The sequence below is a fragment of the Urocampus carinirostris genome, chromosome 8 (genome assembly GCF_059441175.1).
Source record: "Urocampus carinirostris isolate Australia breed hairy pipefish chromosome 8, RoL_Ucar_1.0, whole genome shotgun sequence".
Taxonomy (NCBI): domain Eukaryota; kingdom Metazoa; phylum Chordata; class Actinopteri; order Syngnathiformes; family Syngnathidae; genus Urocampus; species Urocampus carinirostris.
The window spans coordinates 29,712,171-29,731,059 of record NC_142356.1 but is presented as its reverse complement, the minus strand read 5'-3'; the positions used below and the strand labels follow the sequence as shown (position 1 = coordinate 29,731,059).

At 40.5% G+C, this 18,889-nt stretch overlaps 2 protein-coding genes across 2 annotated transcripts in view; one reads left to right on the top strand and one right to left on the bottom strand.

Moving 5' to 3' along the window:
* LOC148361552 (sialoadhesin-like) overlaps window positions 1-18,889 on the bottom strand; it is a 97,167-nt gene that overhangs the window by 16,390 nt on the left and 61,888 nt on the right. The window lies entirely within an intron of this gene.
* The window catches only part of LOC148361551 (protein ELFN1-like), a 114,838-nt gene continuing 105,230 nt past the window's right edge, over window positions 9,282-18,889 (top strand). Inside the window, exon 1 of the mRNA XM_088342263.1 lies at window positions 9,282-9,529. The gene's annotated coding sequence lies outside the window, so the exon portion shown is untranslated. The remainder of the gene's footprint in view (window positions 9,530-18,889) is intronic.

Genomic DNA, 18,889 nt, shown 5'->3' with positions numbered 1-18,889 from the left:
TCGAAGATAGCTGGGATGGGTTCCGGCACCCCCGTGACCCTACTGAGGATAAGCAGATGATGGATGGATGGATGGATGGATAAATATAAGAATGTCAGCATGTCAATTATACCTTCCATTGCACATTATTTTGAAAATAAATTCAAAAAGTGCAAATAGTGTAAACAATACAATCTAAAAATCTTTAAAAGTATAAAAATAAAATTGTTCTACTACAACAACAGTTAGACGAAAATTTAAAAAATCAAACCCAAAAAATTAGCATTGTAACGAGCACGGTGAACTTTTTTCATGTGGATATTTAAATTTGCCACAGTTTACCACACAAATGACACCTGTTAAAGTCCTTTGCTGAGGTTGAAAAAAATAGTCCTCATCATTGTTAGCTTGTAATTTAGGTGGGCGCATAGATTTTTCCCTCTTTTAACCCTGCCAGGCAAGATGCAGCAACAGGCCAGGTAAGGAGATGTGCTAAAAGTGTGGTTGTCAGTCACGTAGACACAAACTAAGAGAGTGGCTGAATGTGCTGGATATAGGTAAGACTGGGCATAAAATATCCAACTCAACCCGACCCGACCCGCGGATATTAAAGCACAGCTCCAGCCCATTAAATTACCTTGATTTCAGGGACAGAGCCTGAAAATAACCGGAATTTTCATATTTTATTTGTGAGGACTCAGGAGGAGGAAGAAAGAATGAGTTGGCCTGCTAATCTGTGTCTGAAAGTGCATGCATGTTGTGCTGCACGAAAAGATAAAAAAAATAAATGATGAGAGGATTTGAAAAGTCAGCAAGAGAGAAACCTGGCCCGGCCCAAATCCTAACTACTGATTGACATTTTATGATTTTATGATCTTACCCCTACACTGGGTGAGAGAGAGGACTGCGCTACATTCATATAGAAGCGGCGCTTTGAGGAAATCAGTGGAGGGGTGACGTATCGATCCCAGAGATTAGTATCAATCCGATAGTAGTACTTTTTTAGTACCAATCTTTGGAACGATCGGCCCATCCCTACTAAAAAGTACAACAAAAAATACAAACTACGGAGACTCTAAGTGACCAAACCACACCAATTTTCTCACTTTTCTGCACAGCCCCCCCCCCCCCACACATAGTTTTGGGGTATAATACTCGTAGCAGCAAGATGGACAACTATTTCAGCTTCCTCTAGGTGAGCCTCAATGTAAAATGAATACAAGTAAATATGAGTACTTAAATAAAAGCAGGTTTATACTATAGTTCATGCATTTTTTTCTTTTTGTTTATTATTATATATTTTTTCAAATAATTACTGAAGTATTTTTTTTTATCGTCAGGATAAAATTTCCCTATCAAATGATCAGTGTCTTCACATAAAGAGCATGATGAATTCTTAATAATAACCCTGAAAACCATATAAATTATAAATGTAATCCAGTGTGCCCTTTTTCGAGGAAGATGTTTGTGTGGTTGAATGAACCTAATTTAGCTCTACCCCTGAGAATGACTGCATAATCAATAATAATAACATAGTAGCAACATAGTAATAGCACGATCACAGTTATTTCAGATATGGATGTCAAACTGATAGTCCTACGTACTAATCAGTAATCTAAACGTTTTCCACACGTTGTATACATTATTACGAAGGACATATATTATATCCCAGTGATGAATAGAGTTGACGCTGTATTGTCATCAGCACCAGAGTGGTCATGTGTGGTGGTAAAAGGAGGAAGAATTCCGAACATTTTTTCTGTAGCTTATGGATTTCCAAAAATCTAGGCTAGTAGTTCTCAACAGGTCTGACTTGAGGACCAGCTATACGACCCCAGTTACTAGCCACGACCCAAATAAAGAAAACAAATTCACATTTCAAATTTATCGAATGAAAATATTTTGCAGTTTAATCAAGATAGAGTAGAATATATTCCCAGTTTGTTTCTAACAAAAAGACCGGCGAAACCAAAACGCTTTTAAAAAATAATATTGCCTTCATGCTCATCTTCTGCATTTTTCTTATGTAATCCAGAACGTTTCACTTCAGTAGTTTCAGCCAAACAAGAAAACAAACACGAAATGAGAAAGTTCAAAGACATTTGGTATATGTTTCAAAGCAACTCAAATTAAGGAGTTTTAGCTGTTTTAGCTAACTCATTGAACACAAAAAAATCAACACTGCCCTTTTCAGGGAAAAAATGTTTTTATCCTAAAACTCAAAATTAATTAAGAGTCAAATTCAAAATTACTCAAGTACACGAAATGAACTTTTAAGTTGATTAGCTTCACGATAAGTCAAGTTAAGGCATGTTTATTTGTTATGCCCTTAATCAGAAGGAGTCTCAAAGGGCTGCACAGACCACAGATTATTATTACACCATCCCCTGATCTAAATCCTTCATGAGGGCAAGGGAAAACTCAAGGACCTCAACATGAGGAAAATGAAGAAACCTTGAGAATGGACCGCACATAAGGTAATCCCCCTTCCAGGGAGACCACGCTGCAACAGATAGTAACAAATAATACACAGATATTGCCAATGTGAAATGTAAGTCATTTATAAGCTATAGAATAGAAGTGTGTAGATTTGAACAGTTCCACTGAGGTTGCAGATCGAATCTCGTGGGCAGAGCATTCCGCAACACCGGGGCCCAAATGGAGAATGCTCTCAAACCTGCAGATCTCTTCTTGGCTCTCGGGATCACTAATAGACCAGCATTTTCAGAGTGAAGGCTCCGGACCGGAAAATAGGGCGAAATTAAATCTGAAAGATATAAGGAAGAAGGCCATGCATGATCTTGTACACGACCAACAGAACCTTAAAATCACATCTTTAGCTAACAGGGAGCCGATGCAGGATAGTTAAAATTGGGCTAATGTGATCAAACTTAAAAATTGTATTTTATTTAATATTGAAAAACTTTGCACTTTGGAGAAAAATAAGCAGCACTTACTTCTGCATTCCCTGTAACTTGAATTTGTGAGGATTAATGGGAGAACTGAGCATGTTTTTTTTTTTACTCCTGTTTTGCTTCAGTTTCGACCGTCCCATCCTTTCATGTGCCGGCTTCTCATTGCAAAAAAAATCTAAAATTTTTGTCATCCTTTGTTTTCAAGATAACAGAGTCCACATTCTATGAATTATTTGCTGTATCTGTGTTTTGCCATCATCAACATGAAATAAAAAATAATGTATTTTTCTGTGAAGTGAAATGGCATGTGTCAACTTATATTGGCAGTGTCACGGTCGCCGTGGCGACCAGTCTGATCAGCTGATTGCTGGTCTGCTACTTAAGGCTGGGTTGTGGGTTTGGCGGGCGCTGGCTCATTACACATTCCCCGGTCTGTTATGCCTTGTCCTGTTTTAGTTTTAAACATTTTCCGTCTGTTATGCCCTGTCCTGTTGAGTTCGTGCCGGAGGAACTCTGTACCGTTCTGTTCTGAGTGTAAGAGTGTTTTTGTTTGTCTTGTCCCTGAGTTTTGGACAACTTTTATTTTGTTAAATAAAACTTATGGATCGTCACGCAGTTGAGTTCTCCCTTCCTGCCTCCTGCCTCCGTTCTGGTCCGGTCACCCCTTCCACTCCACCACGCCTCGTGACAGCCCCTTCCACTCCGCCTTGTGACAGAATGAGCCAGCCAAAATTTGAACTCAGCGAACGATCCCTGCGCGATTTGGGGAGAGCTGGAGGACGCCGTTTGGCACGCACCCATTGAGGTATCCTTCCCTCCTCGTTCGAACCACGGCCCCGCCCGTCGTGGCCTATGCTGTGCCTTGAATGGGGTCCCGGGAGGATTTGACGCCTGCCATTCCGACTCCCCGTCCTGCCAGTCCGACTCCGCCGCCTGCCAGTCCGACTCCGACTCCGCCGCCTGCCAGTCCGACTCCGACTCCGCCGCCTGCCAGTCCGACTCCGCCTGTCCTGTTTTCGCCTGTCCTGTTCGACTCCCCTGCCTGTCCTGTTCGACTCCCCTGCCTGTCTTGTTCGACTCCCCTGCCTGTCCGACTTCGACTCCCCGGCGTGCCAGTCCGACTCCGACTCCGCTGCCCGTCGGGCCGACTCCGCTGCCCGTCGGGCCGACTCCGACTCCGCTGCCCGCCGGGCCGACTCCGACTCCGCTGCCTGCCGGGCCGACTCCGACTCCGCTGCCTGCCGGGCCGACTCCGACTCTGCTGCCTGCCAGTCCGACTCTGCTGCCTGCCAGTCCGACTCTGCTGCTCCTGTTTTGCCCGTTCTGATTTTGACTCGCCTGTTTTGCCGGTTCTGATTTTGTCTCTCGCCTCTTTTGCCGGTTCTGATTTTGTCTGTCCTCTGTGTTTGCCGGTTCTGATTCCGTCTGTCCTCTGTGTTTGCCAGTTCTGATTCCGTCTGTCCTCTGTGTTTGCCGGTTCTGATTCCGTCTGTCCTCTGTGTTTGCCGGTTCTGATTCCGTCTGTCCTCTGTGTTTGCCGGTTCTGATTCCGTCTGTCCTCTGTGTTTGCCGGTTCTGATTCCGTCTGTCCGCTGTGTTTGCCGGTTCTGATTCCGTCTGTCCTCTGTGTTTGCCGGTTCTGATTCCGTCTGTCCTCTGTGTTTGCCGGTTCTGATTCCGTCTGTCCTCTGTGTTTGCCGGTTCTGATTCCGTCTGTCCTCTGTGTTTGCCGGTTCTGATTCCGTCTGTCCTCTGTGTTTGCCGGTTCTGATTCCGTCTGTCCTCTGTGTTTGCCGGTCCTGATTCCGTCTGTCCTCTGTGTTTGCCGGTCCTGATTCCGTCTGTCCTCTGTGTTTGCCGGTCCTGATTCCGTCTGTCCTCTGTGTTTGCCGGTCCTGATTCCGTCTGTCCTCTGTGTTTGCCGGTCCTGATTCCGTCTGTCCTCTGTGTTCGCCGGTCCTGATTCCGTCTGTCCTCGTGTTTGCCGGTCCAGTTTGCCTGCCGGAACCCCCCAACCCTGCCGAGCGTCGAACCATTCCGGGGCGTTAGGTAGTATTTTTTTTTTTCCCTTTTTTGGGGACCTCAGGAGCTGTCCCTTAAAGGGGGGGCTCTGTCACGGTCGCCGTGGCGACCAGTCTGCCGCGCCCCCGAACTCAAGCTGTAGCAGATCAGCTGATTGCTGGTCTGCTACTTAAGGCTGGGTTGTGGGTTTGGCGGGCGCTGGCTCATTACACATTCCCCGGTCTGTTATGCCTTGTCCTGTTTTAGTTTTAAACATTTTCCGTCTGTTATGCCCTGTCCTGTTGAGTTCGTGCCGGAGGAACTCTGTACCGTTCTGTTCTGAGTGTAAGAGTGTTTTTGTTTGTCTTGTCCCTGAGTTTTGGACAACTTTTATTTTGTTAAATAAAACTTATGGATCGTCACGCAATTGAGTTCTCCCTTCCTGCCTCCTGCCTCCGTTCTGGTCCGGTCACCCCTTCCACTCCACCACGCCTCGTGACAGCCCCTTCCACTCCGCCTCGTGACAGGCAGGGCATTATTGCCATCTACCGTTAAGCCCTGCGTACACCGAGCGCCAACCGCATGTGACTCCCCTGGCGATCGGCATTTTGCTTTTTGCGCCAGTAGTGCGTAGGCACTTTTTGGAGGAAAACGGCGCGGCGCCAATGGCGTAATTGATCGTTTTGGCGCTCGGTCGTTAGATTCTTTAAGTGTATGAGATAGCGGGGAAAACCACGGCTTGTGCTCTAAACACGAAAAACCGTGGTGGCGTCTTCGACCTGAGTTTACTTTCATCCTCGAGGAAGCGAATGGTTCATTGTAGGGATTGATTCCGACTCTTTTTACAAAACCAGCTTTTTCTGTTCAGCTGACTGAAAAAAACACAGCTCCTTTGGAACCCAAACAGCTCTTCAGGTCGTTTTTATCGTTTAATCCATTAATTAACATTTTTTATGTATTATTATGGATGTATTAAAAAGGGGGAACATTTAACACTTGAACTTTAACAATGAAATACACAGGAAACATACATCAAAAAATTGACAAATCTACCAAAAACAAAAAAAACAATTTTTTTTAACCTTTTTAATACTCAAAATTGGGCAGCACGGCGGCGCAGTGGTTAGCGCATGTGCGACAGAGTTCTGAGGTCATGAGATCAAACCTCCTGTGCGGAGTTTGCATGTTCTCCCCGCGCTTGCGTGGGTTTCCTTGAGGCACTCCGGTTTCCTCCCATATTCCAAAAACATGAATGTTAGGTCAATTGGCCGGTCCAAATTGTCCCTAGGTGTGAATGAGCGAGCGAATTGTCTGTCCCTGTGTGCCCTGCGACTGGCTGGCAACCGGTTCAGGGTGTCCACTGCCCTAAGATAGCTGGGATGGGCTCCAGCACCCTCGTGGCCCTACTGAGGTTAAGTGGTGCAGATAATGGATGGATAATACTCATAATTAAAAGTTAACAGCACTGAATCCCTGAAACAAGGCATTTTGACCAATCAACCAATCAAAAGAGCAAAATAGTGTCTCGAAGGAAACCAGCTCTTGATTGGTGGGTGGCTGGTCCTATCCCCCATTTCCGAGAGCAGACTTAAAGAGCCTTTTCTCTCACGAACGACACAGGTTGGATGCTGCTGCATCTACCAAACAGCACTGGTGCTGTCAAATATAGGGTTCACGTTTTCACATTCGCCTTTTCTTTCTGAGAATTAGTAAATACTGCATGGGTAATTGCTATCTGACTCTCTGGTTATTTTCATCTCTTAGCATTATTTTCCCAGGGTAAAGGCCCGCAACCTACTGAAACAAGGCCGTGATCTACTTTTGCATTGCAACCCAATCAGTTGATAGACACTCATTTAAAGATACCGTTACGCTTGCTGTATGCCTGTTAGGCACTCAGAGGAAGCACATAATCTTCCAATCAGGAGTGATACACTTTTCAAAATGATTATGTTAATACCTCCATGTAGAGGTAGTTAGTTGCTGAAATGGTTGACTTTAGAAATTATGATTTCACAACAGATTTTGGTGACATTAGGCGTATTTTTCCTCTTGCTCTCTTACACACAGATGCAGCTAGCAGGTGTGAGACGACAAGGTCACTGTCATAGCTGAGCAGGTGCTGCTCAAAATGCTTTTTTGGGGTGGGGGGGCAGTCCGATGTACACGTGTGAGTGCAGCTGAGGCAAGGTGCCAAAGGTATCAAAGGCGACAAACAAACAAAGCAGGGAATCAACAAACGTTTTATTTTGTGCCTCGAGGTTCATTGTGAAGAATATGGGGTTGTTTTCATTTGATATCAAACTGCATTTCTCAGTGGCTTTCTTGGAATGGTACCTAAGCACAATGCAGAAGTACAAATTAGTACAATAAAACAGTTGTCCTTTATTAGGGCAGTGTAAACAAGAAAAAGGGTCGAAGATCAGTGAGTCAAAGCATCAAAGTTACTGTAACAGTTCAAATATGAATCCCGCAGCATTTGGAATCCAAGAGATCAGGCAGGTGTCTGAGTAAGAGAGCTGTGACGACAAGGAACCAAACTGGCATTGAAGCCAGGGAAAGGAGTCGTAATAAAGGAAAGAGGACAAGTTGTGGTAGGAGGGAAAAATGTGGTGAAATCAAGATAAGTGAGAACAGCTATGAAGGGAAAAATACAACCTGGAAGTAAGTGACCATATAAGGTAAGGTTGAGCGAGACAGAAGAGTGAGAGAACATACTGTACAGGGAAACAGAGAAACTCTGACTGCAGGACAGTTTTCCTCGCTATCTTTAGGGTACAGCACACTCTTGAGCAAGGCGCTGATAAAAAGAATAACTTCAAGGTTTTAAAATTTCATCAGGATTTTGAGCTGGCCTTTTAAATTTGGGTTTTAATTTGATGTGGTGTTTCCAGAATTTTGCAATTTGCCTCAAATCTGGTTCGGGGTTTCAAATACGGTTTTTAAAAATAAGGGTTGGGATTTACAGCCTGGTTTTCAGATTAAGCTTATAATAACAATTACTAATTAGGGTTTCAAGTTAATATTTTTTGTTAAGCTCTAAATGAACAGTTAGGGTTTCAACAGTGGGAACTGTATTATTTACAATAAGGGGTTCAAAAAAGGGGTTGAATTTAAAAGGTTTCAACTCAAAGGCCTATACTTTACAAACCATAATTTGTATTAATGTATCAAAGAAATAGGGTTGTGAGGGTTATTTAGCCTTTCAAGGGGATTGATATCTTGTTTGTGCTAAGAAAAAAAGGCATGATGAGGGATGTCCTAACCTATTTTCATTTTAAGATACCAAGTGAAGTATTTCCCCAAAAAAGACTTAAGTATCTGACTAATGTGGGAGGATAACCAGGGTGCCCGATGGCAAGGGGAGAACTTGCAAACTCCATGCAAGGAGGCTGGAATTGAACTTGTGACCTCTGAACTGTGTTGCGAACGTGCTAGTGGCAACACACTCTGGTCGCTGTTGTAATGTTTAAAGCAAAATGTCACATTGAACCGCATTGCCAAGTATGGTAAATACAAACTCACCAAATGAACCATCCGTGTGAAATGTTTAATGGTGTTATGTGGTCTCTGTGTCGTGTTCTTGACTTAGGGATCTATGCATCCTCCGACTGTTACTAAGATTTTTCCATAGTGGCAAGTGCGTCTACAACTGTTCTAGCATAACCTAGTGGACCATTTGCCACGCTGATTGGCTATAAGCGGAAACGTTTGGTTTGATTCATCCTACACTATGTCTTCGGTGGGTGACAATCTTTGTTTCCAATATGTTGCACTGGTACAATTAACTGCACCCCCCTGTTGGAACCACACTGAATTTAATTTAAACGTACCACCTCAAAGCCCCCTTCAAGTTAATTCGGAACCGTAGCAATGTCAGTAAAACAACAATAGTTGATACATTATGGAACTTATTCTTCATTCTGTACAGCTCGGGACAAAACTATTCACAGCCCGGTACCGGTCTTTGGTTTTGTGGATGCGGACTACTTTACGAAACTTCAAACTCATCATCTACCCTAAAAATGAATCTCTCTCATTTGTTATCTGCAACCTTTCTGCAAGAGAGAAAGCAGGAAATAAAACAAAAAAGGAAGCAGGAAATAATGTAAAAAAAGCAAGAAATCAAGCAAGAAAGCAAGCAAGAAAGAAAACAAGAAAGAAACTAAGAAAGAAAGCAAAGACGAGTATAAGAAATAAAGCAAAAAAGGAAATAAAGAAATAAAGAAAGAAAGGAAGATTCTTAGAAGGGGCAAGAAGGAGAGAGAGAGAGAGAGAGAGAGAGATAAATAAAGGGAGAAAGAGAGCTAGTGCAAGAGCAAGCAAGAGGCGTGTGGTCGAAGGGAGGGGTGCTTGCGCAGTATGATCACCACAAACAGAGAATTGGAGGAGAGAGAGGAAGGTTGAGGAGACGGTGCATCACATCACACAACATAAAAAAAAATCGTTCCCGACGTCCAGCTTTGCCCCCCGCACGAATCTCGCCGTGTCGGAGGAAAGTGCACTCACTCCCAAGTGGTGAGGGACGGGACACGGGAAAACGCACGTCCACGACGGCTACCGGAGGTTGAACTGGGAAGTGGAGCGTTTTTAACCCGAGGAAGAGATGCCAGCGGCAGACTGGAGGCGGCCAGGTAAGCACCTATAAGCGGAACGTTCGCAATGGAAACTTTGACATTCCAGCGCAAACATTCTCTTGTGTATGTTCCTGCGTGTGGAGCAGCACTGATGCAGACGAAGTCCGCCGGCGCATATCACTTTGTTAGGCACCCATGCGCCAATGTGACCAGAAAAGCAGGAATGTGTTTCTAATATTCGGACCTTGTAGTGTTGCTATTAAGAATCAAAAGTGCAGAGCCTCAGATCATCTTCATGCGAATTTGATGACAGTTTACGCAACGGTACGCCTGGTTGGACTTAATGAAGTGGTTCAAGGTGACATGCCGGTCTGCTGTTCAGGACTTTGGACAGCGACTTCTGGTTTTTCTCTTTTTTATTTGCAAGGTAGTTACGTTGCAAATCACGTGGTCGGAAATGGATTGTGGAGCAGGATGAATTGTTAGAGCTAGTCTCACATTTTAATCTCTCTTTTCAATCTCCAAAATGATTTTGTCACTCGTGTTTATTTACTTACGCAAAAATGTCGATGCATGTTGAAGATGTTTTGGTGTTCTCTCATGGGATGGCCTTTTTGACAACAAGATAGTTATAGAGAATCCAACTACATCGATTTTTTTGTCGATTTTAATATCAAATTTCTATGTGATGACAACATATAACTTAGATTTTAAAGGGGCAGTGTGTATTATTTGACCTATAGATGTCGCTGCCTGGTGTAATGCAATTATAAACTAGGCCTAAGAAGCACAAGGAAGAATAAAGTCTTCGGGCTACAATTTGGGACATAATATATCACCGTTTTGAATTTCCCATGATGTGAGTAGGAAATTCAATTCTAAAGTATTATTTCAGATGACATTGTGGATTAGTTGACCGCTAGATGTCACTGTGTTCTAGATGTCGCTTTGTTGTGAACTGCAACCGAAAACGTGTTATAAGGGAGAACACAAATTACAGATACTAGGTTTACCAAAAAGCAAATTTTTCTTTTTTTGTTTCCCAGCCTTTTTGAGGTTTTTTTTTGGTTACCCGGAGCAGCAAGATGGCAGACATCTATGTCTGCTCCCTTTGGTCGGACTCATGTCATTAAAATAACAAATTATTATTTAAACTTTTGAGTATTCAAAAATGTACAATATATTATAGTTGAGGTAATTTTGCTTATTATTTAGGTTTAATTATTTTTTACCACCAAATAACACATATTTTTATTAGAATTATAAAATTTCAGCTAACCGAAGCCATTTTTGTTCATATGAAAAAAATTGAAGCATTCCATTGGAATAATGGTAAATGAGTCTAGCTTGAGATCACTGAAGAATCAATTCAATTTTGTCCGAAAGATCATACATATAAGATTTTAGATGCCATTTACCACATTTTTAAAATTGAGTAATGCATCACAACAACAAACAGCTAATAGATCCGACTGTCTTTACACCCTCAAAGGAGCAAACTGTCTTTGTTATTTTGTCCACAAACTCACCTCTGCTCAGACTTAAATCCCACGTTACCTTACTGACAAATATAGAGCTGGAGGTCCCATTCACACTTGCTTTTGCCACAGCCACAGTTTTAATGGGTGTGTGTGTGTGTTTGTGTTTATGTTTTTGTGAGAAAGAGAGAGAGAGAACGAGAAAGAGAGAGAGAGAAGATGTAATGGCGACGACAAGCCGGGGTTGTGGCGAGGCCGCGGCGAGAGAGAAGTGTGAGAATGAAGTCGTCGACTGGATGGTTTAGAAGTCGCTCATATTGCTTGGGTGCCACATTGGCGCAGTCAGACACTCGGGCGACATTAACAAACCTCAGTTTTATTTGAAATGTAAACATACCTGTCAACCTCCAGGGCTCCATTCCTTTACAAACTGTTGTATTTTTCCTTACAAAATACAAAATAATCTTACACCATATTTTTTTTCCAAACGTGTTTATTTATGTAGTTTAACATGTTGTATTGTACATGTGTTTCGTTATATCATATATATTGTTAATTTCACATTTTGATGTGAGATACTGAGTTGCTTGACATGAATGAGGTTTATTTTTATTTTATTTATTTATTTATAAAAAACTTTTAAAATTAAGTAGCACTGTAGAAGGAAAAAAATACATGCAAACATAATTAAGTAGAATGATACATTTTCTTATTCAAATTATTAATTCATTTTCTGCATTAAATTATTGTTGGTTATATACTGATTAAAGGGATAACCACAAACCCGTCTTTTTTCATTTTCTCCTTCTATACTTCCTTTTTTTCTTAACTTCTTTATACAACATAATAATTTGTAATATAATTCATCAAAGCAAGCGAGTCGTTTGAGAGCCGGTTCTCTTTAATGAGTTAAGTCTAAAAAGCCGGTTCTCTAAAAAGAGACGGACTTCCTTTCACTACACAACTACCACATGAAATCCAATGTAAATGTATTTCAAATTTACTCAATCAACCTCGCCTGTTGTTTTCAGATCAGAATGACTTACGGCGTTTTAATTCCGGTTCGGCCATTGCGACTTGATGATTGTATCCAAAGAAAATTCAAAACTATGTTGTAATGTAGGCCTACTGCTCTGCTTTCGCTTTGTTCATGTGTGATTGGAATGATGCATGATGGGAAATCCCCAGGCGGCAGACGCATGCACACAGTATCATCAAAGCTCTCGCTTCGTTTGCAACAAAAAAAAAAACTATACCGAGATAGAGGGTACCGCGGCGAACTCGTTTGATTTGATTGATTTCATTTCGTGGTAGTCGATGTATACCGGATGGTACCCATAATTGACAAATTTGCGTTTTCCCGTACAGATTTTCTTGTACGTCGTACACGTCTTAAAATGCATAATAAACGTACTTTGTACGGCAAAAACGTACAGGTTGACAGGTATGTGAAAAGGATACTTCTCACGTAGAAACGTTGAAGATATTTTAAGAAATGGAGAGGCTCATTCACTTTACAAATGAAATGACAGAAAGTCTCACTCCGTTGAGTGTGTTTAATGAATGAGTGGGGAAATTACAAACTAGCAGTAGCTAACAAATAAGGAGATATCTTCATACAAAATTATCTGAATACACTTCACTAGTTCAGGTTGTTTGACTTGATTTACAGTTTTATATGATTGTGAAGTGAATGAATGTTAGGTTAGCATGATCATACATTAATTCGTTCTCAAGTGCCTTCCAGCTAGTCAAAAAGAGCCTTCTTTAATTACATCTGTTCTTTTGAGTTGTGATTTATGATTTCCGAGGGGTTCATTTGAATAAATGGGTTTTCTCCAACCCTTTTAAATAAAAATCTATCCATGTCACATTGGCGATGATAAATTTTTTAAAGGGACACTGTGTAATATTGGTAGTAAAAAAACCTTATACATTAAAAAAAAAACAATTCTGATTTCAATAATAAGCAAAGATGCTTAATCTATTCATACAAACATGCATTTAAAAAAAATACTGCATGTATTTTGAGCAGATAATGTTGTCTCATTTAAGTATTATTATTATTTTATTTCATGCCAACTGTCATTAAAAATATAAATATAAAACATATTTCTATTGAATTAAGAAAAAAATGGGGGATGGGAGGGGGTGGATGTTATATGAGCTATTGTAAAAGTTTTATGAGCAACAGTAGCCACAAATATTGATTTTTATTAAAACCACTTTGAACAACTTTACACTGTAAACATAAAGGGGCGCTGTGTATTATTTAGCGCCTTCTAGTGGTAAAAAAATGAATTGATTAAAAAAACACACTATCACACAAACTTTTTTCTAAACACTCAAAGGTAAAAAAACGGTTAAAAAATGTATTTATTTTAGATAACATAAATCTATCCTAGAGGGAGCTGACATAATTGCATCTTTCTTCTACAAGTCTTCGACAAAACTTGTTGTATAAATGCAAAACTAAAATTCATTTGTTATATACAGTACACCAGACTCAAGTCAGTTAATGTCCCATCAAATGATAAGTCCAATTTGAGCAAAGATGTAGATAGTACTTTAGTGAGTGTATATTTTGGTATGGATTTCTATCAGTCCGTGTTGGGTCATCTTCATTTTAGGTTGAATGTCGTGTGTTCACTTTGAGAACAGTTGGGTCAAAATAACTCAAGTTTGGGTTGTTTGACCAAACGTCCTGTATTTTTTTTTTGCAGAAACAACTCCCCAAAAATGTGTAATGTTTTATTTACTCAATTGTGTTTTTTACAAGAGAATTCTGCAACAAAAAGTAGTTTTACCCTAAATAGTTTGGGTCATCTTGTTTAAAACCATACAAACAATCATTTTTATTTTGATTTTGGAAGCTAACCAGTGAGGTGCGGTTCAGGTTTGTGTCTGTAGACGCACAGACAGATTTACAAATAAATGAACCTACCATATATATTATTAATCATTTGATTGGCAGAGCAATAAAGCAATATATACACTGTACCACACAAATTTATTTTGATTGTCTTACTTCACCTTATAAATGGAGTCGATGCGCTGCTCCTTTTTAATAAAGCATCAACAAATTATTAATTATGGAAGACAAAGTCAGTGCAATGAGAAAAAAAATATGGCGGGATTCGCTGTTAAGTTCCTAATACTATTACTAATTTTACTTTTTGGCCCTAAGGTGTGTGCCAAATCAGAATCCTTGATTTCGCTACTGCGCTCTGCCATGAGGCAAGAGAAATGTGTGCCTCATTCCCGCTCAGCACAGTAATATGTTACATACTAATTGTGTTAATATTATTAAGTATAATGTGGACATTATGGTATTTTGAAACACAAAATCCCCAAATCGTCATTAAATGAGACCATTTAATATAAGATAGCTTTAATTTTATACCTCCATGATAACAAGTGAGGCACAGCCTTACTCGCCTCCCCTGACTGCATGTTACTGATGCTAACATAGCCATTAGCGTCTCGTGGCGGTTTCCCTAATGTTTTGTCTGCAGAGCAGGAACATCGTGCAGTTAAAGAGCTGTTTTATTCTGAATACAACCCAACACACACACACTTTCTGTTTTTTGGTCTTGACAGCATATGGGCCCCTAAGCGAGTCATCCCTCCACAGGAAGTAACGGATAGCCTCAAGGCGTCCCGAATTTGCCAAGCGCAATCGCTCGCTCTTGGAATGTTCAGGAAAACTGCCAGTTCAAAGTATAGATAGGGCCAAGCGTTCCTTCCCTTTTTTACGTATACATGAGTTTGTGTGTAAGGGTGAGGGTGGGTTGTACAGGTTTTGAGTCAAAAAATGTGACAGAGTCAAGCACATTATACTTTAAAGCAGTGGTTATGAACCTTTTTTAATGCACGGCATGTAAAATACATTTTAATTAGAAATAGGGTAGGGATAGTTACTTTACAAATGTACTCCGATAAAGTTACCAATTACCTACTGGAAAATGTAATCAGTAATGTAATCCGATTACCATAATATTGCAGGAATGTAACTTGATTATTTTAGGATTACACTGACACTTTCTTTTGAGTCTAGGGAAATCGATTACAATTTTGATAGACACAATTAATCCATCGACGTATTATGTGTATGTAAATATAATTTTGAATAAGAGTGTAATCCTGCATAGTAATACTTATTTTAGCTAAATGTAGCCGTAATTTGATTGTCTTTTTTTCTATATTGTAACTTAATAGAATTAAATTTTCTTTGTATCCTCTGAAGAATCCTCTAATTAAAGCCGTTAAATGTATTCCTTTACTTCTTAAGTCTGATTAGTAAGTATTTTGTGATTGGTGTAATCAGAAGAAATTGATGAAGTTAAAAAAAAAACAATATCTAAGAAGTTTTGTTTGTATATTGCTCTTTTGAAGAACTTTTTTTAAAATTTTACCCTAACTTTAATTAGAGTTTGTTTTAAATTCAAACTAGCAAAAAATCTGATATGGCTGAAAATTTTGGTAATTTCAAGAATTATTTTTTAATGCGAGTAAGAAAAATATATATACTATAAAATATATATAGTTTTCTCAATTTTGTAAAAATCAAAGCCTCAAATTAGCTCAAATACACCCTGCATTAGATAATGTATCCCATTAGCATTATGAGCATTTTTAAAAAAAATATAGTATCCTGTAACGAGGTAATTCACAAAATTAGAAGAATTATCTCGCAGTGGGGCCAAAATGTGTTTCTCGCATAGCAAGTCATGATTACCAGTACAAAAAAAATCATCCATCAATCCATTATCCGCACCGCTTATCCTCAGTAGGGTTTCAGAGGTTTTGCAGTCCATCCCAGGTATCTTTGGACAGTGGGCAGGGGACACACTGAACTGGTTGCCAGCCAGTCGTAGGACACACGTGGCGACTGACAACTCACTTGCTCATTAACACCTAGGGACAATCTGGACCGGCCAATTAACCTGACATGCATGTTCTTGGTATGTGGGAGGAAACAGGAGTGGTGCCCGGAAGAAACCCAATCAGGCACGGGGGGAACATGCAAATACCCCACAGGAAGGCTGGTAGCTTGATTTGAACTTGCAACCTTGGAACTGTGCTGCAGACATGCTAACCATTCATCCGCCGTGTCCCCCTAAAAATAATTTTGTCGTATTCAAACAAGAGTAGCTCTCTCATTATGACATGATAAGTTCAGTAATTATATTTTTCTGGAATCATGATATCAGTTACAAATACATTTAGAAGGATTTTAATATAAAAATGTCATGCACCCTCATTTGAGAACCACTGCTTTAATGTGCTCCTTTTTCAAGTAGTTAGTATTTAAGGGGACATCGTGTGTTATTTAGCTCCTCCTAGTGGTACAAAAACTTAATTCATTAAAAAGACAACATTAATTTTAAAACACACAAACTATAATAAAAACATCCACTAAAAATATTTGTAGATCAAGAAATTAGAAATTATTTTATATAACATGAGGCTTAGCTAGAGGGAGCTTACATGATTGTCTTGCTGCTACCGGTACCCAAAAAAACAAAAACCTTGTAAAAGGTTCAGCAAAACATTTTGAAGATAATGGTTTGGTTTGGCCACTTTGATTTTCATTAAATTGTATTTTTCCTTCCTTTTAACACTTATCTTTAGTGTACGACACAATACAGCAACATCTCTTGGTCAAATAATCCAAGAACACTTACCGTCCCTTTAATATACGGTCATGTGAAAAAATGTATTTTTCAAAATTCGTTTTTGTTTGTTAGCAATCGTCTCTCAATGGTTTATTAAAGAATTATTTAAAAAGTATTTTTTTCCAAATCTCTCAGCATTGAATGAGTCTCTGTAGTCTGTATTCTACCTTGTGCTTTTTAGCAAACATTTTTAGTTGCACTACACAACACAGCAACATCTAGTGGTCAAATAACGCATATGTTTGAAATGGAGAGCTATTTACTGTTACCCTTTGGCTACCAGTTACTTAGCATATGAATTTCTAAAATGACAAATAATTGGTTTTACCAGGTGGTATTATTAGAAGTTGAGTCAAAATAGGATTCTGGAAAGTCACAATCACCAATCACTGGTGAGCCATTTTCAAAACCGGTCTGCGGGCTACTCAGGTCTTCTTAGGGGGCTAAATGCTGCCCGTGGGTACCACTTTAGAGACCCTTGCTTTAAATAAGATTTTTGAATTGAATGCCGTACTCACTCATAAACAAATCAAATCAATATTTTCAGAATCAGTCTTTGGGAAGTATCAATTATGTTTCTTTACACTTCCTAATCCCAGTCCAATAATGCAGATTTGATTCTAGTTCAAGCAAAGTCGACCACTGTCTAGTAAAGGGTTTGGCAAAGGAAACGGAGCTTTTGAGAATATGTCATACAAACGATGAATTGATTAATTTGACTGAACAAAAGCACACCTTCCAGGTTGGAATTCTTCAAGTGTTGGCTTCCTTCTGTCTTGTCAGCGAGACGCAAATGGCAAAGCAATGCATCCGCAAATGAATGCCGCGACGCAAAAGACGAGAACGCAGATTAATAATGCAAGGCATTCCCTGCAGGAGGCTAGTTAGCGTTTCAGAAAGATAGCGCCTTGTCCATTGGGGACGCGCTAATTAGGAACTTATTGTTACAAGTTGCAACTCTCCTGCACGCACACGCACACAGGAAGTGAACGTGAGTCCTTTGTTGTCAAGACGACAGCAATGCGGCAACGTCTTAGGCCCCTTTCCTTGTTAGGTTTGCTATAGTCTAATTCCTTGGTAATCAAGGTTGATATGGGGACCAGAATTCCCCTGCGAAATGTGAAAATCCACGAAGGAGGGGCACACCTTCATAAAAACCCCCGAAGGGACAAACTTACCTTGAGATGACGTCTTTACTGACTGAGAGTATACAACGGTAACAAAATAACAACAACAGCTCTAGAAATAAAAACACAGTACACAGAATTGCAGTTGAATGAATGGTCTTTAATGTCATTATACAAAAGTACAACAGAAAAGAAGGCTTTTCCTTTCAGAGTAAGAAAGTGATTTAGAGAGTGGCTGCCTAGCTGCACGCTACCATCAGCTATCTTCGAGTTAAGGAAGGTTTTTGTGATGATTAAAATACAACTGTCTTGAATGTAGTGGTTTTCCACTTGTCGTGGCTCCAGGTCATCCGTTTCATGGGTAATGGATCTGGCGTTGGTGAGATAAATGCTCGGCAGGGGTGGCTTAAGAGAGTTTTTAGCCTAACCGTAGCACTAGGACAGACGTGCAGCCTCCCTATTGGGTTCTCTCCCAATGCTGCCTCAGTCTGTTCCCGGACTCGATAAGATTCTACGGAGCATCCGCTAGTGATCAAAATATCTTTGCACTGACTTTATTCAGAGCCTGGTTTAATTTATTCATTTATTTTCAATGCAACGAAAAAAGCTAACTGTTACATGCTTTTCCCCGGGCAAAGTGTATTGCAAAAATAATTTTACAAATTGAAAACCCAAAATCCAGCACACTTTTACTGTAAATTCTGCGCTCACGTTTCCCCGTTCATTTTGGTTTTCTAGTGTAAGCTCTATCCCCTCCCCACGCACTGCTTACCATTCACTACTCGTGACACGACCAAATATGGGCACATAAACTGACCCCACTGAATTTTGTCATGACCGGTACAAGCAGGGGACCCAAATGCATAACGTTTCACACAATGCTTTATTAAGGGATCGGGAAATATGGGCGAGAGGAAAAATACAGCAATCTGGTGCTCACTGGGCAGGAGGAGCGGCAAGCCCTCGCAAACGAAGCATGGTCGGAGATCGGAACATGTCGGGCAGCCGGGACGGTAGGGAAGCCAGGGATACGGGTAGCCTCGACAGGAGAACGAAGCTTGGATCGGGGATCGATACATGAAACAGAATCAGGATACGGGTGGCCGGGACAGGAGAACGGAGCATGGATCGGGG